Below are 24,879 nucleotides of genomic sequence, written 5' to 3' on the forward strand. Positions count from 1 at the left end.
TTTACTAGGCTGTTAGACATTCTAGACGCTAGAGCAGCTTGCTGCTGCCCTTGAGCTGGCGTGGCGTTGGGAAGCCCTGCTCCTCTGGATATTGGTCCCTCTGATTTCATTTTACTTGATCTTTTTCTTTCATCCTGTCTGTCTATTTGCTAGCTGTGTGTGCAGTGTTCTGTGGTCGGCTGGCGGCTCTGTTCCCCTCATTAGAGTTGTACGTCCCTCGCTGCGAACGTTTGAGTCATCTCGATGAAGGAGAATGCGTTACACGCACTGAATGGCAGATTGAGCAGCCCTTTATAATCTTACACAATGAAGCCTCTCTCAGCCGAACCTCAGTTAACAAAATAACTCATTTATCTGAAATGGCAATGCCTCCCCATGTAATAACTGTGATTTAAAGATCCGCAGCTTAAGTGAACTCCTGCTTATTTGGATCAGTTTTGATGCTGCGTTTGGAAAAACAGCATTTGACTTTCCCCTCAGTCTGAAATTCTGTCTGGATTCATGTCTCTCAGCGTCTGCAGGCAGATGGCATTAACCTGGTAGAGCCATAGCTCATTTTTATGGTGCATCTAATTCTGTCAGTGTGAGTTCTTTGGACTGTGAGCCCATTTGATTAATACAACTGGACCCAAGTTGCCATGAAAACGGATGGGTTGGGTATCCAAATCTGAGGCTAACGTGTGTGCATTTCACGCTAATTGCTTCCCCGCTTGGGAGTGCCAGAACATGGTGATTTTTCCTGGTCAAGTGGCATGAGCGACCGTGGTTGCAAACCTCCAGTAATGGAGATGCCACCTACGAAGGAGAATGGCGTTGTTTGGCTTCCAAGGGAATCCCATCAAGCTGTCCTGAGCGGGAAAGACACGTAGTTTCAGCTAGCAGGGTGCAAAGCTGGGGAAAATGAGGATGCTCAGGGATCCCAGAGGACTATTATGGTGGACCTTCCTAGTGGTGGGGGAGAGGGTCTGGAATGAAGCTGATACGACAGGTGCTCTGATGGCTCAGATCCCAGTATAATTAGTGGTTTCAGAGTAGCAGCCGTGTTAGTCTGTATTGTCAAAAAGAGCAGGAGGACTTGTGGCACCTTAGAGACTAACCCATTCATTTGAGCATAAGCTTTCATGGGCTACAGCCCACTTCATTGGATGCATGCAGTGGAAAATACAGTAGGACGATTGTATATACACAGAGAACATGAAACAATGGGTGTTACTATGTAGAACGAGAATGATCAGTTAAGGTGAGCTATTACCAGCAGGAGAGGAAAAAAAAACCTTTTGTAGTGAAATGACCCATCTAGATTATCACTACAAAAGGTTTTTTTTTTCCTCTCCTGCTGGTAATAGCTCACCTTACCTGATCACTCTCGCTATAGTGTGCATGGTAACACCCCTTGTTTCATGTTCTCTGTGTATATACAATCGTCCTACTGTATTTTCCATTGAATGCATCCGATGAAGTGGGCTGTAGCCCATGAAAGCTTATGCTCAAATAAATTTTAGTCTCTAAGGTGCCACAAGGACTCCTGTTCTTTTTGAGTATAATTAGTGAGGCTCCATTGGAAAGGGGTAGAGCAGTCAGCACTTAATGACCAGTACTATGCTATCGGACTATGACACCTTCCCCACGTGAATCAGATCTCTCCCCTACAGCCTTGATAGTATTTTCCTTTGATATAACCCTTCCTGGGCACCCTAGCCCCTTGCATTCCACAGCCACTACAGTTCCAGAAAGCATCATCCAGGAGGAGGTACTGCAACCACCCCAGAGTTCTTCTTTCAACACCATTGGGATGGAGCCACATCTGGCAGCAGCTCTGCACTGGAAAACATGTTCTGCTGACTGCTGGATTAGATATCTTGTGAGGGGGTGCAAAACAAAAGCCCCCTCTCTCTCCAAGGAATGTGGAGAAACTGACAAGCTTCTCTATCTACACGTGCCTTCAGTCACCACTTGTGAAGGCCAAGACTATAATAGGGCTCAAAAAATAACTAGATAAGTTCCTGGAGGACAGGTCCGTCAATGGCTATTAGCCAGGATGGGCAGAGACTGTGTCCATAGCCTCTGTTTGCCAGAAGCTGGGAATAGGTGATAGGGGATGGATCACTGGATGATTATCTGTTCTGTTCACTCCCTGTGCTACACCTGGCACTGGCCACTGTTGGAAGACAGGATACTGGGCTAGATGGACATTTGGTCTAGTTCTTATGATACATTTCTCACTGGAAAACATAAGCAAAGCCACTTGGAAGCCTTAGCCAATGAATATAGGGAGAGCAGTTGTTTCTTGGTCTGTGACATGTATTATGGTCATTTTCTGGGAATGTGAAGAGTTTGTTAAAAAAAACAAAACAAAACAGAGCAGTGAGATCCAGTTCAGGAGAAAAATGCTCCTACTGGAGGGATTTGAAATTTCAGAGTCTGTACTGAGAACAGGATCTGGTATTTCAAACTGGTGGGAATCTTAGTGAAGCCTGAAATCATCATTTGAAATTTCTTTGTTCCAGCACCCAGGAAATGGAATTAAGTGATTTCTCTTAGCCCAGTGCTATGGATTGCCGATTGTCCTCAGCTTCCACTGAAGTGAATGGGAATTGAGGGCTTCCAGCATCTCTTAAAACCTAGCACAGGCATGGTGCTAGAACCCTTCGTCCCAGAAGATGCATTGTATGTCTTCTCAGAGCCTTACAGACCAGGTTGGAAGGGACCTCCAGGTTTATCTCATCCGTTTGCCCCCATAATAGAACAAGGCTGTCTTCTACCCTAAACCAAGAAAGGCCACCTTTGGCACTCGCTGGTGTCAGTGTACATCTAAAATAATTATTAATTAGCCTTCATGGAGTTTATTCTAATTCATTCTAATATAGGCACCCCATCTCGCTCTTCTAATTAAATTTCTTCACTCCTGGCAGAGTTACGTTGGCTTCTGATCTAAAGTAAATCTTTACTAGCATGACCACCCTCTGCCTGGGTGTGTGGCTGAAGGGAGTACCTCTTCTACATGCTGGCCTGGGATTCTCTCCCTTTGCTGCCAGTGACTTCTTCATGAGTGACTGTGAAGATCATCCCTTCTGTGGATGCTGCCAGGTTTCCCACGTAGCACCTGTGACTTTGTGAAATGGCGCATTGTATGTGTGTCCTCGGGTCCTTGTTGCTAATGCCCACTTAGCACTGTCCTTGCAGACACTTGGCCTTTGCTGTCACACTGCTTTTTTTTAACATCACCTTAGTGTTCACACTTATTCATCATACCCCTTGGTTCTTACAACTTTATCTTTGCTAGCTTTGCTCCCTCCTCCCCCACGTGTTTCATGTGCAGAGCCGGATGTCTCCGATGCTGTGTATTCACCAGCCATGCAGGCGAAAGAGAACACGCCTTGAGCCTAGCGGAGGAGGAGATTTTCATGTACATGTATAGATATACATACATAGGCAGTGTGGCTGAATGGCTAGAGCATTAGACTGGGAGTTGGGAGACCTGGGTGCTATTCCTAACTCTGCCTCTGATCCACTGGGTGACCTTGGGCAAGTCGTTTCCCCTCTCTGGCCTCAGTTTCCCCATCTGTAAAATGGGGATAACAATACTGATATTCTTTGTGGAGTGCTTTGAGATCTGTGGATGACCTGTAGAAGAGCCAGGTGGTGCTGGTGGTATTATTGTATACATATTAAAAAAAAAAAAACAAAAAAAAAAACCAACCCCTAACATAGACATCAAGATTTACCTTAATTGGCTGCATTGATATAAAACTACCATTTGCCTCCCCTTCATTAGGATTTTACAAGACAATTAACTTGTTAGCCACCTCATTATAAAAAAACCTACCCTTTTACCAGTGGGGAGACAGCCTCGCTGTTCCATCACCCCCTGTGATGCAGCGAAAACGGACATCGCTGTCGAGTGGTAAATGCCAACTGTATAATGCTGTCCACTGTGTTTTCAGAGAACAAATGGAGATGAGCTGCAGTCAGTTCCCTGGTACGCCGAGTTTAGTGCATACCTGGTAACTATTGAATCGACTGACTAGTATCATTTCTGATGGTAATCTGGCAGCTGTTTACCCAGCCCAGGGAAGGAAGCAGCACTGTGCCCAAATCTTTTTAAAGCCATTGCTTCAGGGCACAATTTATTGTGAACACAAAATCAAGCAAATCAACTGACCAGACTCTCTCCAGAGGCTTTTCCCTCACTGCCTCAGCTAGGGGAAAAGAGGAGACCCTTCCCCTCTGCCCCATGTCCCCTTCCTTCATATATCCCTTCCTCCTGACCATATGATAGGTGGGGATCTCTTAACCCTTTCCAGGCTGCTGCTGTCACACATGCAGTCAGGCAAATGAATATTTTTTGTTCTTTTCTCCCTCTTTAACTTCCCCACTGGTTTGCGGTTCACTCTGGCGGGAGAGAACTTTCCTGCAGTTTGCATTGTGTTCCCTGGCTGCTGCAATGTGTGATTACCAGGGCCAGATTGGCTTTGGTCTTCCTTTAGGAATTGGAGTGACCCTGCTCTCTGCACTCGAGGGTGCCAGTGTGGATTGAGCCTATCTCAGCAAGGATATTGACTGGAGCTGGCAGAGAGCGTGCCTGAATGGTGGTAGGCACAATTTATGTTTTTAATCATCACAGGCTTGGACGTGGGATTCACTGGAAAAGCTGTCCTGATGTTCCTTACCTGATGTGCCCATGAGAGAGAGATGCTAGCCTGTTTCCCAAGACCTCTGGGGTTTTTTGGTTACTTATTTCAAGGAGAGTAGTGCAGACTGCATAGCTATTAAATTACAACAGAGAAGAGCAACAGAGACCACCCCAGAGTAGACCAGTGGTGTCTCTACCAGGGTATCCTGTCTCTGCCAGTGCAAGAGGAAACCAAGAGCCTCCATTACATACCCCGCACATTGTAATTTCATCCCATGGGCAGAGCGTAAGCAGTGTCTCTGGGCAAGCTGGGTGTCTATTTCTAACCTTCCAGCGCTTCCTAGGCGTGGGCCCTCTCTAGTGTTGAAGTATGAAGTGCCATTCTAGGAGACACAGGTGATTCGGAAGCAGCATGGCAGGGATGCAGTGTCAGTGGAGTTCAGTTACGTCTCTTCATTGTGGTTGGGAGCGTAGATCCAAAACCGTTGGAAGATGAACTCCTGGAACCTCTGTCTCCGTTGTTTTAGAACATTATACTCCATCTTGCCCATCCCTCTCCCCTTCATCTCTTCTCATTCCTACCCTACGGCTACTCGTTCCTTTGCCTTTTCTGCAACTGCTTTTCTACCATTGTGCGTGGTGTGCTGCTTTTCATACACAGCTTGACTTGGTAGCGCTCCATACTAAATCCGATCACGGAAAGCTCCCACAAAGGCTGGCCAGATGCATTCCCCATCACTCCAGGAGTTGGCTAGCCTTTTGTTAGCTCATTGAATGACTTTGGGGGAGGCAGTGTTATCTAGTGGGAAGAGCACTGAACTGGGATTTAGGAGACCTGCTTCCTATCCCCAGCTCTGCCATTGGCCTTCTGGGTGACCTTGGGCAAATCACATCACCTCTCTGTACCTCAGTTTCTCCATCTGTAAACTGGAGATAATACTGGCCCCTCCTTTGGGATCTAGTGAAGAAAAACGTTACAGAAGAGCTGGGTGGTTATTTATTTATTAATATTATTACTCAGATGCTCCCTTGGAATTCCATTGTTGGCTAGTTCTTTTATTGCTTGTCTTTGTACATAAAACGTCTTTGCTTCAGACCAGTAACTCCTAGAATATTCATGGGGGGGGAATTATGAAAAGATGGTGCACCCAGGCTAAGCCATAGATTTGGCAGAACCAAAGTGTTCAGAACTACGGACGTTTTGGTTTGATGTAGCTTTAAAAAAAAAAAATTAAATGACCAAACTAACCCTTTAAAAATAAACTTGTAATGACACATTCAGGCGAACGATTGACTTGCCAAGTTTCACCCTGACTGCACGTTCCCGAGACCAGGTCACAATGAATTCCTGGAAAACAGGGTTTATAATGGCAAAGACAGTAGCCCATTAACTAATGCTTTGAATGCAGCCCTGCAAGGGATTAAAGACCTCTTCTAAGGCATTCAGTAGTCCTGTTTCCTGTGTTTTTCCTATTCATTTCTCTTCCATTGTGTGGTGGCTTGGCAGTGCCACTCCAAGCTAGACTTCCTCAAACAAATCTCTCCCTTCCTCTGTGAGAGGCGGCCATGGGTTTAGAAAGTAACTGAGTGGAGAAATTGAAGGTGAGTGACCCCTACAGGCTCAGCTGTCCATAAATCTCAAACTCCAGTGACCTCTCGCCCACTAAAGGCTCGCCCACACTATGGCCCAGCTTGAAATTCAGGTGAGATGTCAGGAGCGTGGTTGGGACTTGTATGCAGGGCAGTCCGCAGCTTGCCCTGAATTTGCTAATGCAGCTAGTTGGAATGGTTAGCTGGTAAACTACCAGCTGTGTGTTCTGTTCTGTTTTTTTTTTTTTTTTTTTCATGGCTTTTTTATGGGAACGTTCATCTGTTTCTGGGATTAACCTCTCAGAGTTTCCAGTGGGCTGGGTCTCACCATTATTAATGAAACTGGCTGGAACTTGTGTTGACCTTGGCAGAGGCCCCAGTTGGCTAGGGGATGACTGGCAGAAGCATAATCCCTAATTGAGTAATCCAGCCCAAGGGGGGTGGGGACGCAGCAGCTCTTTGAACTCGGAAAGCTGCGGCATTCAGGCAGGATGCGTAGGAGGAGCGGGGCATTCAGAAACTAGCTGAGCCCCACGGCCTGCCTTTGAGTTCATGAGGAAAAGTGAGGTGACACCCCTGCTCCATCCGCTTGTTGGTAAGGGGTCCAGGTTGTGGGAATGGCCCTAGGAAGCCACGATTGGAGAGAGCTGAATTCAAACCCAAGGCCCTCTGCTGATTTTATTACTTTTGAACAACAGTGCAAAACGGCTGAGTAATAAAACAAATCTGATAACAGGAGCTGCCACCAAAGTGCCTTTCTGTAGCCACTGGGCTTGTGACTTGTACCCAGAGCCTCCGCTCGCTTCCGACTTCCCCTCTGCAGATTTCGTTTAGACCACGTAGATCCAAGCTTAGTGACTGGGGCTTCTTTTAATGAGGCCGTGGTCACTGTGGTACCGCCTGGCTTATGCGTGCCGTCCTTTAGTTCAGGACAGGTAATGCCAGCCATCGACCGAAGGCATTGCTTCTCTGCCTGTGTTCAGGTCAGATATTGCATGCTAAGTGGGGGTCCTACCAGGACACCGGTGGGATGGGAGACCTGCAGGAAGTCCCCAGGCTGCTGTGGGTATTGGGGAGTCAGCAAGTGACGTTTCTCCACCCGAGCACATGCTGTGGCACTAGGCGGCACTGTCCAGGGGCGTGGTTTTACTGAACCCGTGAAAGGCCAGCTACTTACAGCATCCTGCCCTGAAGGTTTTGTAGGCAAGGAGGAGTAGAAGTCCTGTTTCCAGAGCTGTCTCTTGGTGTATAGTTGGGCCTTAAAAAGCAAGATACCTCTATTCACATCAGTTTAATCCAGCAAGTGGCATCAGGGCATGCAGTTCAGCAGATGTAGGAGGGTTCTGTAGCATGCAACATATTCATCCATCTGCCTGGCTTTTGCTTGGGCTGTTTACTTGTGTGCTTAAAAACCTGATTATAAAAATGATTCGCTCTTGGGTGGGAGAGCTGATGGTGGAGGAAGGATTTGAGATGATTCAAAATGATTTCTGGGAAGATGAATGGCTTGTTGGCTTTCTGTCTCATTCCAGACATATTTAAAAGCTGAAATGTTTGCATTGCTCGCGTTTTTGTACTGCAAACACTGCGGGCTAGCTTATCTTCTCTCCTTTTTTCTTTTTTCCTCCTCCTGGATGGATTAATTTTTGCGATCCAAACACGTGTGTTGGTGCAGTGGTTTTGGCTGCTTGTGGCCTGCTACATATTTCATCCTTCACCCGCTTTTACATGAGCTGACCTGACTCTACGTGGGGGGGAGGAGGCTTGCTGTGGTTGTGGAAACTCTCCATTAACTTGCATGGACAGGAATTGTTTCAGCCACCACCACAAAGCAATTATTGTGGGTCAGATGCGTAGGCTCATTTGTCAGTAGCATACACTGTGCAAAAATGGGAGAGAGAGAGTCAAAAAAAGAATATTGTGTCCGATTCAGACTGTAGAGAGGCAGCATGTAAATACCTGAGATGGAACTTGCCAAGGACACTGGGGTTAGCACCCTGGCATGGCAAAAAGTGCTATCCATGGTCTTTAATGACTACACATAATCAGGACTTTGGTTTAACCTGTCATCCAAAAGACAGCCCTGTCAAGAGAGCCGTGAATCATGTCAAGTGGGGTTAAAGATGCCAACGTAATGAGAAACTCCAGCAGGGAATTATTCACCTGGAAATTCGTGCCTGGAATACAGGTTTTTATTTCTCACTTCCTTCTGCTCATTTATGGTGATTGACGCTGAAAACAACCATTTAAATTGCCTTTCAAACCATAACTGTGGAAAAGAGATGTGTTAAGGTTGGCTGCTTTTTGGGAACCAGCCTCATCGTTTACATAATTAGACCTTTCTGTTCTGTTCTGTTCTGTTCAATCAATATTACAAGGTTTGTATAGTGTGACATCTCACCTAATCCGCTTTGGGTGAAAGAAAACTCTTTTAACTTCATACGCTGTGCCTCTGTAATTGGAAGAAATATTGCTAGATTTCCTGCTTCTGAAGGGAAACGTTACAAGCAGTGTGCGTTGCAGATACGTGTGTGATTTTATCTATATGGATGTATGGGAGCTACAAGGCTTTTGAAATCTGCTGGCTCCTTAATGGTGAGCTAAATCTTAAGCACTGTTGTGATTGCCGAAATTCTCATACCCCAAATTGGTTTGGGCTGGGTTACTAGTTGGATGGGGATCTTCCAGGGAAGACCCAGGAATGCTGGTGGTGGCTAGAGACAAACAACAAACAAGGTGGTTTTTTTTTTCTTCCCAAAACAAAAAAAAAAAACCTTACGAACATTTTGAACGTTGTTTGGCAATTTAAATTTCATTTTGAAATGAAATGTTGAATGGTTTGTTTAGAAAATGTAAAAACCTTTCCAATTCCTGCCCCCCGTGCGCCCCTCCCCCCCCCCCAATCTTTTTCTGGCTGAAATCATTTGCCGCATTCAACCTGGTTTTTGGCTTCTGATTTGCTGAAATCTCCCCCCCTCCCGCCCCCCCCCCGAGCTCTGTGAGTGACTCAGGAGGTGGTTTTATTCCCCGAGTGCCAGTAAGGACCCAGCAGAGTGTTGGGGGGAGGGGGTACTTTCACTGCTAACCCTGCTGATTTGCAGTGCAATCTATTTTTTTAAAACGAAAAGGTTCTTTGCATTTATGGTCATTAACAACCAAGAAGTGCACATGGCGTCATTTTGCAAGAAAAAGCATGTTTGTCCAAGTGCAATGAAGGCAGGGACATTTTACCACCTTCAACCCCTCCAGAAGTTTCACAGTCCTCTGGCACGCTCCATGTCTCCTGGGCGCTTATGTAGGGTTTCTTTGTGGTCCACCGTATTAACGTATGGAACGCTGCTGCAGGTCAGTGATGGGGGAAGTGATCCCTTCCCCTATACAGAGTATGGTTAGTAAGGGCCATGCAGCAGCGTGAGCTCATTTGGAATTCTCTTTCCCGTGCACATGCGTCTAGTGATAGACAGCCACCACCTGGACACCTTTCCCTCCCCTCTTGGCCTCTTTGTTCTGTCTTTGTGCTGGGGCGGGGCCCCCTTTTGGGTTTGTACAGCGCCTAGCGCACTGTGGGCGTTACTGGAAATGAATAACGCACGCCGGTGACACCGTACTGCGTCCACACTTGTTACTGTGCAGCGTTTGTGCGCGTGTCCCGAAAGAAGTCAGAGTTTGTTGTGACTCAGGCTGGATGCATTTTTGCGCACTGTGCTGGCCTGTGTATTCCACACTGAATCCTTCTGTCGTAACAGCTGGGAAATAGCAGAGGGGACCCGGTAATTGTCGGTGCTATTCGCTTACTCTGGTTGAGGAAAGGAAAGACAGCGCTGGGTTTAGCAGAGAATGGCAGCTGTCCTCTGCACATTCATATTTAATGCAGTAACATCCCTTGCTGAAGCTTTGTGACTTCACCTCATAGCCCTTCATAGCGGTTTGTCTCCTAACAATACCCCAAGTGACAACAACAAAAGAGGGGCTCTCTGGTGCCACAGGCCCAGTTGAATAATACTCAAAAATACTCCATGCTTTGCTTTTTGGACCCAAGTCTGCTTGTTTAACGTGGAAGCTGTTTGATTATTTTTTTAGCCAGAGAATGAACGTTGCCTTGTTCTGTGATCAAATGCTTTGCCGGCTGAGAGGGCATAGGGAGGGGGGAATTGGAGGCTAATGGACACTGCTGGAATGCTGCTACGTGCTGTGTGAGGGTTGTTTGAGGACAAGCTGACGAACCTTTCACTTGTTCAGTCGCTGGCTAAAGACCTAACGCTAGCTCTCAGCACCTGTTTTCCAAGAGAGGAGTCAGAGTGACAATCTAGGGGTCTCTCCCGGGGTTCGGGGCTGAGGCTGGAACCAGCCTTGTGATTTGATGATCCCCCAAACAAAAATAGGGGATGGGGTTGGGGCAAGTGAGGAAGGAATCAGGCCCTGATTCTGCTGTTTCTGCTGGCAGAAGGGAAGGAGAGGTCTGGGGTGGAGGAGGTTCCTCCATCTACCATCCTACGGACAGAGGGGGCAGGAGGGTCAGTTGTGGGGTGCCGAAGGAATGGGGTCCGAAGCACTGATTGCTTTAGCAGTAGTTAAGGCTAGCCCAGGTCCTGTCAGAGGTGCTGTCCTGCTGATCTGTTCAACCTAATGGCCTTCTGACCTTCTCTTGTGGCCTGTCCATGTGGGAGTTAAAGATCCCAGGGGCAAAAACCCAGTTCTGCTCTGTACAGGTTCTTATACCAGGCTCATCACTGCAGTATCTGTGTTCCCAAGGCCATTATTCCCCCCCTTCCCCCACAGGTTTTACATTCAAGGCTGTATGAGAGTTATTGCTGAGCCCACCAGGGCAGTTTAGTTTGCTTGCACAGTCACTGCACTAATGGGGCCAGAGTCTGCTCTCTGTTCCACCGGTGTAAATCCGGTGCCAAACCCATCGATTCCGGTGTGAATTTCCGCCCATGCAAAGGAGCGCTGATTGCCCTGCTGTAACTAATTCAGTAATGTAAAGCGCTTTGGGATGCACTCAGCCTCATTCTGATCTCACTTAGCCACTTGTACTCCAGTTAACTACACTGACTTCCGGGGGGGCACCTGGTTTACCCTGCTGCAAACTGAAATCAGAATTATAACCTTTAATAGAACGACGCTGCCGTACCCTGTTAGAGCTAGTGACGGAGCTAGGCCGTTAGGCAAGCATGTTATTGCACGTTCTGTTGCCTCTTCTAGATCAGCGTCTGCTGCTCCAAAGAGTCTGGATATAAACATGGTTAATTTGGGTAGGGGGATGCTGGGGTAAAGTTGACAAACTCCATACTAGGACAGGTGACTAACGTCGTCCTCTGGATGTCGGCATATTGTAAGTGTAACAAATCAACAGCCACCTAGGGTTTTACAGGTGTCACTCCATGGTCACTTGCAGCTTCATGATGGCAGCAGGGATAGAAGCTAGATCTTTCTGCTCCAGGTTGCCGCAAGCGGAGCTAAAGGGTGAACCATTCACCTGAGAGGACTAGGTGAGCAGTCCCCAGTCGATCCAGCAGGGGGCTGTGCCACACACACGCAGTATCCAGTTACCACAATGTATGCAAATTCCTCTGGCTTGTTTTTGGGTAGGTCCCTGACGCTTTGGGTTTTGGCCACCGGATGCAGGGCTAGATGGCTCATTTATTCAATCCATATTATACTGGAGACAGGTAACAATGTGTAAACCCGATTTCGGCTTCCTTCCCTGAAATAACCTGAGCCAAGGGGGCTAGCACACCTGACCAGGAGCGGCCACAGCTCAAACTGGTACTGGAGATTCCCAGATCTCAGTCTTGACATGATATCTTTCATGCCTGGGTATGTTTTCTGCCTGTACCATGTCTACTGTTAACATTTTATGGTGATCTAGGAATGGCTATCGTAGAACCGCAGATTTGCGAACACCAGAGATATGAACTGACCAGTCAACCCCACACCTCATTTGAAACCGGAAGCACACAATCAAGCAGCAGTAGAGAAGAAGGGGGGGAAAAAAGGCAAATAGAGTACAGTACTGTGTTAAACATAAACTATTAAAAAATAAAGAGAGAGTAGCATTTTTCTTCTGCACAGTAAAGTTTCAAAGCTGGATCAAGTCAGTGTTCAGTTGAAAACTTTTGAAAGAACAACCCTAATGTTTTCTTCAGAGCTCTGAACATTTCAGAGTTCCGGACAGCCTCCGTTCCCGGGTTGTTCGTAACTCAGAGGTTCTCCTGCACTACTTTAATCTTGGGCTTGGTAGAATGTTTTCCAAGAACAAATCACCCTAAAGTTGCCATTAGAACAAGGAGCGTTTCTCCCAGCAGCCCTGTAGAAAGGAAACAAGTGGCAGACACCAAAATAAAACGTGCGGGTGGCTGAGTGGGCAGACTTGCCGCTGACTCCCACCTGGAGCGCATGAAGGAGACACCCGAGCTGTGCACCAGTGAATGGGATCACCTCTCAGCCTGGCTGTTGGGATGACAAATGAGTGGAGCCCTTTTGTTGCCGTTTGTGAAATGAAAACCGTAGCAGAGAGGAGCGAACCGGGAGCCTGTCCGCTGTGTGCTAAGGAGCGCTCTTCCTTCTGCGTTCTCTGCCATTCGTGTATGATATCACCGCATGGCTCTTTTTGTAGCAAGCCCGGCAGCACAGAAGATGGGAGATCAGCTTTACTCCCCGCTTGCAGCGCTCTGATCCCCAACCACTTCCCCGTGGGCTTCCCAGTTCTGGCCTCCTGCTGCACAATTAACATCCCATTATGATGAACACCTGCAGAGGCTTTATCCCCAGACCACTGTACTGGAGCGCTTCACCACCTACACGATTACACTTTCTAGGTTTGCTTTTCAGCCTGCTTCTCTGGTTGCTGCTCTGACACCGGAAGTGCCTCACTTTCACGCTTCCCTACTCCATTAACTGAGGGTGAGTTTTGATGGGCTCTGCTTTGTATCTCCGTCACATGGACGCCATCCTCCCAGTGGACGCTTGGAAAAGGCTGTTGTGTTGTGCAGATCATGCTGTCTTTGTCCTGGCGATGTGACTAACCAGGGCAGAACAGGGTACAGAAATGATTAATAGGTGGCCTTTCCATCATATGGTTTTCAAGATTGCTTGTATATCCTACACACACGCTAGCTCACACTCAGTCAATTACAGCTTACAAATACATATATCGAGCATTTTATATATGCTATTAATGTGGGTTTTCAACCCTTTAACGCTGTGTCTGTGTTGTCTTTATTTATATATACACATGTATACTGGTAATTTTCAATGAACAGCTACAACAAAGACTAGGCACATGTGTTTATAGATACACACATGTAAATGCTAGATAAATAGGTCTGTATATATGTTGAATATGTATAAATATGCCTGCATGTGTAAGCTGGTCATGTTAAGTAACTGAAAACTGTGTCAAATAGTACATAACGTAAAAATATGCTCTGTCTAATATACTTGTAAGCAGTATTTTCAAAGACTTCTTGTAAGTCTGCAGTTGAATGATCCTCTCCAACAGCTGCACTAAGAATGGCTCACAGTCCCCAGGAAACTAAATATTGATTTGAGCCGGTATGCATGCACTTCAAGACATCACCGGTGTTCATGAATGCAGCATAATCTCTGATTGGAGTGGGGCAATTTCATCATAAAGGCCCCAAAAGGGAGGTTTATTATTGCTTTCTTCCAAATGCCTGAATTTTATTAGCGTCAGTCACTCTTGGCAGAGCAGCGGAATGGGATTTTATAGTCAGCAAAGGGAAGGCAAACACAGTAATCATTTCACAGTCCTGCGCCTGCCAAACCAAGATGGAAATTCCAGCCTTGGTGGGAAGCTGCCGCTTTGCTAACAGATAATAAATTTGTTTGCAAGCTTATCCTCATTAAAGGATCTGTGGGGTTTTTAAACTTCTTTAGCCAGAAAGCCAGGGGGTGTTTTACACTTGTTGCTGCTGAAATGGAGTGGATGTCGGTTTGCATTTTCAGCGACTCCTGCTTTTTGCAGTCATGAGCAGACTGAGATGCTGCTTTCCCCTTAGCCCTTAGAAGTCTTTTGATCTGGAGGCCATTTGGCAGCATTTAGGCTTTCAACTGACAGAGAAATAATATTTTTTCTGAGCACGCTGTGAAGGCTGGACAAGTGCTGAATGTAACATGGGGCATTCCGAGGAGGGGAAGGCGGTTTCTAAAGCCACGGGGTGTCGGCTTCCTCCAAGTGAAATCAATGCAAAAGCAACAGTCAGTTTGTCAAACCTGGCACATGAAGGATTTCCCCGGGGGGGTTGCTGTGAAGATCCGGATAGCATATTAGGCACTTCTGGCTGGTTCGGGGAAAATTCTGAGGACTTGCAGTAGGTTCTAGAAGAGCTGTCCTGCTTTTCCAAGCGGGGAGCTGCCTTTCCCTTAGGCGACCTGCTGACTGGCGGACGTGGAAGCATGCCGACTTAAGAGGCAGTATTTCTCTGTAGTGTCATGCTTGAAGGCAGTCGTTGGTACAGGAGGCTGGATTGGGGCAGTCACAAGGATGGTGTCTGGAACGGAGCAAAGTCCATTTCTTGCCAAATATTGCCTGGTTTGCACCGTTCTGCCCAGATTTGTCGAGGTGCACACGTGTTAGAGCAAGCAGGGCTGGTTTGGTTGGGGTTTGTATCAAAACCAGTACCCATTTGAGTTTCATTATTTAATGTAAAATGGCCAGTGGTGTAGCAGGTGAATGAAGGTTATTGGGGCAAAAACGCACAGGAAATGGCAAAACTGCCTTTGATTTCAGTGGCAGCACAATTAATGCATTAAAACAGGCCAGCTCATGCACTGCAAGCCTGTATCCCAGGGCTGCTTTAAATCTGAACATCACTTCCCTCCTACCTTCTGAGCCAGGGGGTCAGGGTTGGCGGAGCCCTGGTGATACTGACAGAAAGCAAGAAGGAAATGACCTCAGAAATAACCAGCAAACATTTAGGAACCCCTTCCACACGTCTACACAGGTATTGGAACAATAAACCGTTGAGTACAGCCTCGTGCTGACCGTGATTGATAGTGCTGCTGATGGTTATGTTAGGACACCAGTGCTAACAGGGTCTCAGACTGCTACACAGTCCCGTGTATTATTCATATGGCATGCATGTTAGTTACAATAAAATGAGAGCGAAGGCTTTTGGGTGTAATGCCCTTCCCAGGATTCTGTCCTGGTCCTGATCGGGCATTCTTGGTGTAATACGATGCAGTAGCATTCCACATAAATATCCCAGAAGACGAGTAACACTCATGTACTCTGCAGTGTTTGGGCTCATTGCAGTAGTGTGTTTTACATGTAATGAATGATTTCTAGGGCTGCTAATGGATATCTTGGAGGAGTGGAAGGATGCAACAGCTGCAGCTGGGTGCGGCCGTGTGGTGTGGGTTGCCATTGTTTTAGTGAACACATTGTCTTTGTAATGTCACATGCACATGTTTCAGAACAGTGTATTCCATAGCATGTGGCCAGCCAGTTTTCATTTAAAGGGGCATGGCCAGATTTAAATAAGTGCGGTTGTAGCTATGTTGGTCCCAGGATATGAGACACACAAGGAGGGTGAGGTCATATCTTTTATCGGACCAACTTCTGTTGGTGAAAGAGACAAACTTTTGAGCTCCACAGAGCTCTTCTTCAGTCTTTCAGTTTCATTAAAAAAGCACCCTTCTATCTTTGTATTATTGCAATAGAGAGGAGAAGTTAGGTGCTATCACGATAGCTTCTGTCTTAAAATCCAGGACAGATTGGTAGAAGTGAAGGAATTCTGAAAAACCTCATTTTCTGTTCTTAGGGCTTGTCTATACTACATCTCAAGTCGATGTAACTTACCAGGCTCCGGGGTGCGGAAAAGCTCCCCCCCACCCCAGCGACGTAAGTTACGTTGACTTAAAGTGGTGTCTGCACCGCGCTGGGCTGGCGGGAGCTGCTCTCCCGTTGACATAGTTTCTGCCTCTCGTTGAGGTGGAGTAATTATGCCACGGGGAAGAGCTCTCCCTTTGGCATTGCGTATCTTCACCAGATGTGCTACAGTGGCGCAGCTGCAGCTTGGCAGTGTGGACTAGCCCCTAGTGTGTCCTGGGTAAATCTCTTTCAAAAGCACCTAACTGACTTAGGAGCCTAAATTCCATTGACTTTCCATGAGACTTAGAGTTTAACATTTTTAAAAAGTTCCTAAGTCTCATTGAAGGTTAATGGGATTTAGGCTCCTGAGTCACTTTGGTGCTTTTGAAACTATTACTTGCTCTTCGTTTATTTCATTTTACTTCTCTGGATCAGTGACAGCAGCTCATTCTGGTCAGTTTCTCTTTCAGGTGTTCGCGCTCTAGCACGCGGCCATTGTTTTGGGGGGAGAAGGTCTATAGCCACGAGCAAAAAAAGCTGTTTTCATTTCAATTAAGAATGATGACGATCATCACCTTTGTACCCCTATTAGCTTTTGTGTAAATCTTTGGAGTATTTTTATTAAACACATTTTCATAGAGTCCTAGAATTTCCAGCTGTGCACCCGGGGGAACAGAGGCTAAGTGATTTGCACACCAGCCAGTAAATCAGTGGGAGAACCAGAAAGAGAACCAAGGTCTCTTCTGAGTTTGGGCCTCCTACTCAAATTACTAGAAAGCACCTGTATGCTAAATTACATTGACGGGAGATTAATACAATCACTGTTGTTTATATATTGCATTTCGGGCTGGTAAGAAGTACTGGGTTGATTCGCCTAGCAGCTGACGACCACGCACACCCACCAGCACAGCCTGGGTAGCATCAGAGCTTCTCGACTCTGATTTGGCAAAGGGATTGCCACTAGCACCGAGAGGGACCCATTCGTGACCCATTTGCTCTTTGCCCTCCCTGCCGGCAGTGCCAGCTGGGGTGCCGGGGGCAGCGCCGGTGTTTGTGGTACAGACAGTTCTGCACTGGGGCGGGGGGCTTGGGCTGGCCCCGCCACTCAGTCCAAGCCCAGCCACTTGACAGCCATGAATAATATCATTGTAGCAGACAACTTCTCGTGCAAATGCACTAGTGATTCCTTCCTTTTCCTGCCTTTCTGTGTCCGTCCCCGGGAGCCCTGAAGCATCCAGACAGCTCAGCCTCCTGGCGTTGAGTAAATAACATCATTGGGGTGTAAGCCGTGCGTCTTGCTCTTCAACAACGGAGAGGACGGAGGAGCAGCCCAGGCTGCTCCCAGGAATATTTTATGTGCTGGATTGCTAGATCCCTGCAAATCTATTTCGCCCCCCCTCAAGCCAACTTCCCTTGATCAGCACAGTGCTCTGGTGCTGATGAACTCTTTGACACATCCGCTCTCCAAACAGCTGTCGTGGTGACGCCATGAATGCACCAGCATTTAAATTTACATGGCCTAGAAGGCCCTGCTCTACCCCCAACCCCTTCAAAAGGGTAAAATTTTAAACGTGTCCTCAGAGGGACACTTCCATTTCAAATCCCGTTTGTGAAAACGGGCTCCCCCCCTCTCCCCTGCCCCTCTTTGTGGCGGGGCTTTAGATATCTCATTTCTTCTCCCTGATATGAGGCTGAGAAGGCTTTTTTTTTTTTTTTTTTTTTTTTTAAATGATCTTAGAAGCTGGGCTGCGTGGAATTTTTTCCACTCCCCCTGTTTGCTCACCAGGTGGAAGGATGCACCTGGCGTCCCTCTCAAATCAACTGGAGCGTCCAACCTTGGAAGAAAGTCCTTTGGTCTCTGGTGTTGCAGGCACAATGTCTAGTGGCTTTACAAACTAACGGGATTCTTCCTGCTGCCTTTTTTATTCCTCCAGCTTGCCCCTTGTGGACCACAACTGGTAAAGACGCTTTAAATTGCTCCATCAGTGCTGGGGGTAGAGCACAGATTTCACTCTGGAATGATCAACAGGCCATTCTCTGAATATCCTCCATCGCACTAGTATTGCTCCCCTCTTTGTGGAGGTCCTTAAGCCTGATCTGATCCTATGGATTCCGAGGCCAGAAGGGACTGTCTGAACTCCTGTATAACTCCGCTCTATAGAACTTCCCTAACATAGTTCCTAGCCCCAAACTTTAACAAAAACATCCAATCTTGATTTAAAAATAGTAATTGATGTAGAATCCACTATGACCCTTGATAAATAGTTCCAGTGATTAATTACTCTCCCTGTTAAAAATTTACACCTTATTTCCAGTCCGAATTTGTCTCGCTTCAACTTCCAGCCGTTGGCTCTTGTTAGACTTTTCACTGCTCGATTGTAGAGCCCATTATTAAACATTTGCACCCCATGTAGGTACTTATAAACTGTAATCAAGTCACCCCTTAACCTTCTCTTTAAGCTAAATAGCTTGAGCGCCATAAGTCTCTCACTCTAAGGCATGTTTTCTAAACCTTTAATCATTCTCGCGGCTCTTCTCCAAACCCTCTCCCATTTATGAACATGAGAGGGCACTGAACATTAAAACTTCCGTTGACAACTGTGTGTGTGAAAGGCGCTCAGCCTTCCGCTGTGCCAGTCCCTGTATTTGTAATGATCTGTCATTATGTGTCTCCAGTCACTTAGGGCTGGTCTATGCACCGCTTTTGTACCAATATAGCTACAGGGTGTTGTTTTAAAATTTGTTATACCAATACCGTCCCCTAGTGTGGACTCAGATCCATATAAAGGTGCCTTATACCCACATAGCTTATTCCCCTTCCTATACAGGAATAAGCTATACAGATATAAGAACATTTATACCTGCACTGCAGGGTTGTACCTCTAACTATAATTAAAGCAGTACGACCTTTGTATACAGCAAAGCTCTTACAGTAAATGGTGTGGCGTATTTTATTATCCATATTAAACTCTTGGTCTGTATTGTTTGAGACCTTGTTACTGTATTGAGGGCTCATGGTCTAGGTCACTGCAGATATTTGGGGAAATTGTCAAGCTTTCTTAATCATTTCATCTGTGGGAATGTGCCTCCTGTGATTGACAGGTTTAAAAGACCTACGTTGTTCTTGGTTATGTGGCGTGCTGGAAATATTGTGACCGTATTTTTCTGTGTGCGATAAATAGGGCAGGTGTGACCTGGGGGGGAAAGCTGGAATATTCAAAGGAGTTTTAGTGAGTTGGGTATCCAAATGCCATTGACTTGCAAAGGAATTTGGGTTTCTAAATCCCAGGCGAAATGTGTAAAATTACTTTCACTGCTGCTTTGTGTTTTAGGCCTTAGTCTTTAAAAGTTTTATTTGAGTCATCCCTTAAATTTCACACCAATATATATTCCCCGGGTCCCTTTGTTTGGACGTTAATTAAGTCAGTGATCTGAACTCTTTATATTAGATGTGATTGTGTTAGTGGCAATCAGAGCAGTTGGGTTCAGTTTCTGCTTCTGCCACAGATTTGTTGTGTGACTTTAAGCGCACACGCTTTGTTTCAAAGATATTTCTTCCAAATGTGTTATGCCTCAGTTTACCTGTCTGAAAGTTGTATTTAATGCAGGTGGTTTATTCGATGGAAAGAGGCTTGTTTGACTAAGTGGAAATGTGCATGAAAAATTTCTGTTCCCAACAGAAAATGTTGGGGGTTTCATTGAAAAACCCCCAATAACTGAAGAATTTTGGGATTCTGATTTCTGAAAACTGAAAGGAAGAAGAGTTTCCAAACTTTACTTTTTGACTAAAATGCAGAAATTTTTGATGGCAGTTTTCCAATATATTTTCCTAGGCATGATGGGAGAAATATGATTTCTCGATCATCCCTAATTCTGTACTTCCCTTGCATGGGTGCTGAAGCTGAGCAGTTGTTTGATTCACTTTGAGATTTTTTGTTGAACAGTGGTTTATCACTCCAAAGTGGTGGTTTGCATGGACCAGGGTGGGAGTGGGATCTATGGCTTAACGATGGCTACATCTGTGAGAATGCTGCTTGCAGTAGATGTTCGTAGGAGTTGTTCAAGTTCCTATGATCAGTGCAAGGCTGTCCTCTATTGTATACTGTGTGGTTTGTCCAGGCTGTTTACAAATGACTCAAGAAACAGAGCTGCTGTGGGAAAAGTAAAAAGGCTTTGAAGTTCTGGGTCAGCACTTTTTCCCCCAAGGAATCCCTGTGACTTAAATCTGTGTGTTTGGAGGGGTTGCTCAGAATTTTTATTTACGTACAGTAATTACAGTAATAAGAGAGACAGGAAAGAGCGCGAACGAGTGAAGGGGGTGGGAAGAGGTCATGTATGACACTGACATGATTCTGGGGAAGCATATTGCCAACGTTTAGGTAGTTCTGAGAGTGCTGTGGAGGTTTTCAAGTTCCAGTGAAAGCGATTGTGGTTTTGAGCCATGATCATGCTGTTGATGGTGAGTAGGGATTATGTGAGTGAGTGAGGAAGAGAGTTGCAGAATGAGGTCTCTGGTTTGCTTTCTTATGTCTTTTCTTCTTCTGGCTGTTTTTTTCCATAGCTGCTCAGTAAAGACTAACTTTCATGTAATCTTCCAGTTACTCATGGCATTTCTTAGAGGCAGCTGATAAACAGGTAACTTTATGGGTAACAGACTTGATTGTAGAATGAATGTATTTATGGAGCGGGAAGGGTGGTGGTAGTAGGAAATATATCACAAATAATATTGATCAGAGCTTCCAAGTGGCATATGATACCGTATGAATTCATAAGCATTGGTGGGTCCTTAGCCTTGAAGGTAAAGGTGGGTTATATTGGTGGCCGCAAAAGTGTTTTTCTTCTATTGATGATAAAATCCTGTTAAAATTTGCATGTGACTTTTCTTTAAACAAAAGTGTATTTACTATAAACACAAATATGCCAAGGGAAGATAAGTGAGCTAGCAGTTACGATCCAACAGAACAGCTGATGCCAGTTCTCCAGTAAGCCCCATTTGGAACCAGTAGGAATCTGCATCAAGGGGTCCCCCGCTGTAGGAAATAATGAAGAGTACTGTGATGTGGATTTCTCTGCTGTGTTCCCATGTGTCAGCTGTCACATGTTGGTCTCTCTAGAGAGCTACAGCTGTGGCCGTTAAAGGTCTCAATCATTCTTTTGGGAAGTGGTGGGATGTTAACTGAGCTGCCCTGGCCAAATTCCAAATTGGATAGTTAAATTTTGCCTCCCTAAATTCACCCTGTGATTCCAGGTGGAGAAGTTCTTATTCTTCACTGTTTGATTCTTTTAAAAGACAGCAGACAAACACCTCTTTTGTAGCTTTGCTGGCAGGTATTCTCTTCCACCCAAGAGATGGTTGCATTTCAGTCATTGCTGAGCAATCCCTCTCTGTGAGGGCTAGTTTCTATCTAGTGCAGGAAGTCACTTTGTGGGACAGAATTTCAAACATGGGTTTGTAAAAAGAAAAAAGAAAAGGAGTACTTGTGGCACCTTAGAGACTAACCAGTTTATTTGAGCATGAGCTTTCGTGAGCTACAGCTCACTTCATCGGATGCATCCGATGAAGTGAGCTGTAGCTCACGAAAGCTCATGCTCAAATAAACTGGTTAGTCTCTAAGGTGCCACAAGTACTCCTTTTCTTTTTTCTTTTTACGAATACAGACTAACACGGCTGTTACTCTGAAACATGGGTTTGAAACAGTGGGGCCTCCAGATCCTACTTGTGCATGCTCAAATTGGCCTTTGTAAACCTAAACAGAATTTACTCCCCCAAGTTCTATTTTTGAGCCTCCAAATGCAGGATTTTGTCATACTCTTATTCTTTCCCACATCTGAAAATGCACCTCCGGTCTCTTTCCATCCAATAAACCAAAGGAGCAATGTGTGCGCTTCGAGGTCTGTTTTACCTAGGATCTTATTTTTTCCTTTGTACTCTGGGCTTTACTTTGTAGCAGTGGCAAGTGTTTGCAATGAAGGAAACATAAACCTCAGATGTAGCTTTATGGGAGTGAAGTGAGTGTGTGTGTGGCTTTATGGGAGTGAAGTGTGTGTGTGTGGGGGGGCTTCATGGGAGTGAAGTAAGTGTGTGTATGGAGAGAGAGACTTAGCAAACTGTTCAACATCTAAAGATGTCAGCCATAGAGAGGAAGCTAGACATGCAAATGCTGAGGAAAAAGTAGAAGCTGGTTTGTTTATGTGCTAAAAATAGAAGGAAGGGAATGGTGTCTCTCTCTCTTTTTTTTTTTTTTTTTTTTTGCCATCACCTTGAATTCATTCATGCAGGGTGTGATTATGTCAGTGGTACTGTAACTGAATTCCTTATGAGGCTAACAGAAGCCCAGCTTGTTACCCAAGCAATTCTTGTTCTGTGAAGCAGATGGTGTCGCATTTAGGGTTGAATTTGTACGTGACCAGAAAAAGGGAGCTCACTTATATTTATTTTTTGCTTTTGTGTGCCTTCAGGGCAGGTGAAAGGACGCTCTCACACACCAAAATCTACATTGAACGAATGTTAAGGTTGCAAAGTCAAGCACTGAAAAGCTAGGAAATGACCGAATTAAGGTTGTCTGTACAATCTTAATTCAGCCTCCTTGTGCATAAGCATCACGATAGTCTTTAATGACACATACATACCATTTTTTCCACAGGACCCGTGCCTCATTTAGTGCACAGGATGGGCAGAGCTCAATGAATGAACAACTATTCAATATTTTGTTTTATCCTCGTTGTTCAATGTGTGACCCTAGGTCTCATTTACTGTACACTATTCAGACCCCGATCTGAATGCAGAATTCTTAATTTCCTCATGAGCTTTTCTACGGCACTCATCACTATAGTATCTGAGTGCATAATTTATCTCCACAGCACACAGATGAGGTGACAGGGGACAGGGTGGCGGTATCCCCATTTTACAGATGAGGAGCCGAGGCACAGAGATATTAAGGTCTAAAAGTGTCCATTAATGTTGGGACTGCATTCGAGTCCCGTGGCTTTCTCCTGCAGGTTGCCTGGGCCCAAGGACTGGGGTTTCAGTGAGAGCACAGGAGAGACTAGGCTCCTTGAAAACTTGTCTCTGTCGCCAACGGAAGTTGGTCCAGTAAAAGATATTACCTCCCCCACCGTGTCTCTGTCAGACTCCCTCCCTGTTCTCAGTTCAGGTGTCTGGACCCAGACCCAACCTGGAGCAGCAATTATAGGGAAAGTCTTTCGGAGCCCCTATAGCCCTGGGATGGAGCCTGCTCAGTCATTCTGGTGGAGAATGGAGCCTGTGCAATCCGGTCACATGTAGGAGCTATGAGGGGATAAAGTATGTTCCATGAGGACAGAATCCTCAGAGCTGTTAGCTGCTGAATTCAAAGAAGTGTCTATTGCGCATGTGAGAACAGATTTTTCAGCCTCAGCCAAATTTGGACCGGTTTTCACAGGAACAGCAAAAGGCACATGCCTGACCCAAGGGCCACCCTGCCAAATTTCAAGTCCCTGCTCCAAAGCACGGAGGTGCTAAAGCTTCTTATGGAAAAAGTTGCCAGAATATTTTTCTTTTTTTTTTAAAAAACATTGCAAACCAACATATATTTCCCTAACCTCGTTTTTGGGAATGGCTGAACTGTTTTGGCTGAAACTTACAAAAATAAAATAAAATGAAAAATCAACCTGAGGTAGACCCCCAGCATGGAAAATTTCAGCCCAAATGGTTAAAATTTTGGCAAAGTTAAGAGCAGCTGAAAACAGCGTCTTTAAAATGCAAAGGCTCAGACAACCCTTAATAGGTGCCCGCTATAATAAATAGTTCGGTAGCTGAGTATTCATAATTCGTATGATCTCACTGGGGGAATGTGTGACATCAACACAATGATTATCTACTAGCGGGAAATGCAAAGAGATAATGAGAGAGGCAGAACATCCATTGGTTAGTATAAGACCTACGAGTGCAATGGGAGTTTTATGTAAGTCTTTCAGGATTTGGTCATTGTTCTGAGCTGCTTTGAAGCATGTATGCATTGTTCATTGCTGCTTCTGTATTCTTCTGGAATCTTAGCGAGCCCGGAGGCGGCATCTGTTAAGTGTAATAACGTGGAATGGCTTCTTTGAACGCAAACAAGTTTTGCAAGACCAGATACTGCGCTTCAGTTCGTGCATTTAACCAGAACACGAATGGGAAGGGTTTACCAACCTCATAAATCTGTTGGTGGAGAGGGGGGAGGGACAGTCAGCATTTGTTACTTATTTTGCAGTTAAATTGCTTCAAGCTGGTTGAAACATTGGGGAAGTTTCTTGACCTAGTTTTGTGCAAGCTAAAAAATTTTTGGGATATTTTGTGCTCTGGCTGCATGGAAATCACCCGGGTACAGGGAATGGAATTGCATGGGTCCTCTCAAAAAGTTTACATATTTAAAAAAAAAAACAATCAATGCTCTCTCTTATACAGCTGCTGAGTCTCCTGCTTCATTAACTCCCGTGAGAATATTTACTATTTAAAATCCTATGAGTATGATTTTTTTTTTACTCTTCTGCTGCTGTCTTCACATGCTGATGTGTGTGGGAACTGAGGAAAACACAGGTAATCCTTAGATCCCACAGCTTTGAATTACTTAAATATTCTGATTAGTTTTGCTTGCAAATGTTAGTGTACTTGCTACTCGACTCCTTTTTTGGTGGGCTGTGGGGCTGTATTATTAAGGCACCGTTTATAGTTACTGTACCGTTCTGCAGATGCCTTTTTCACCCACCCCTTTCCTACTATGTTATGGGTGTAGTTACTGTGGTGTAGTAGGAACTACTTCTGCCCATCGCTAGAAGGCAGTCCTGAGACCAAAGGGAG

The 24,879-nt window shown here is 45.5% G+C and overlaps 2 protein-coding genes across 12 annotated transcripts in view; both read left to right on the forward strand.

Moving 5' to 3' along the window:
• SCARB1 (scavenger receptor class B member 1) overlaps positions 1–24,879 on the forward strand; it is a 540,196-nt gene that overhangs the window by 389,895 nt on the left and 125,422 nt on the right. The window lies entirely within an intron of this gene.
• NCOR2 (nuclear receptor corepressor 2) overlaps positions 1–24,879 on the forward strand; it is a 398,218-nt gene that overhangs the window by 148,604 nt on the left and 224,735 nt on the right. The gene's annotated exons all lie outside the window — the stretch shown is intronic.

The sequence above is a fragment of the Natator depressus genome, chromosome 15 (genome assembly GCF_965152275.1).
Source record: "Natator depressus isolate rNatDep1 chromosome 15, rNatDep2.hap1, whole genome shotgun sequence".
Classification (NCBI taxonomy): Eukaryota; Metazoa; Chordata; order Testudines; family Cheloniidae; genus Natator; species Natator depressus.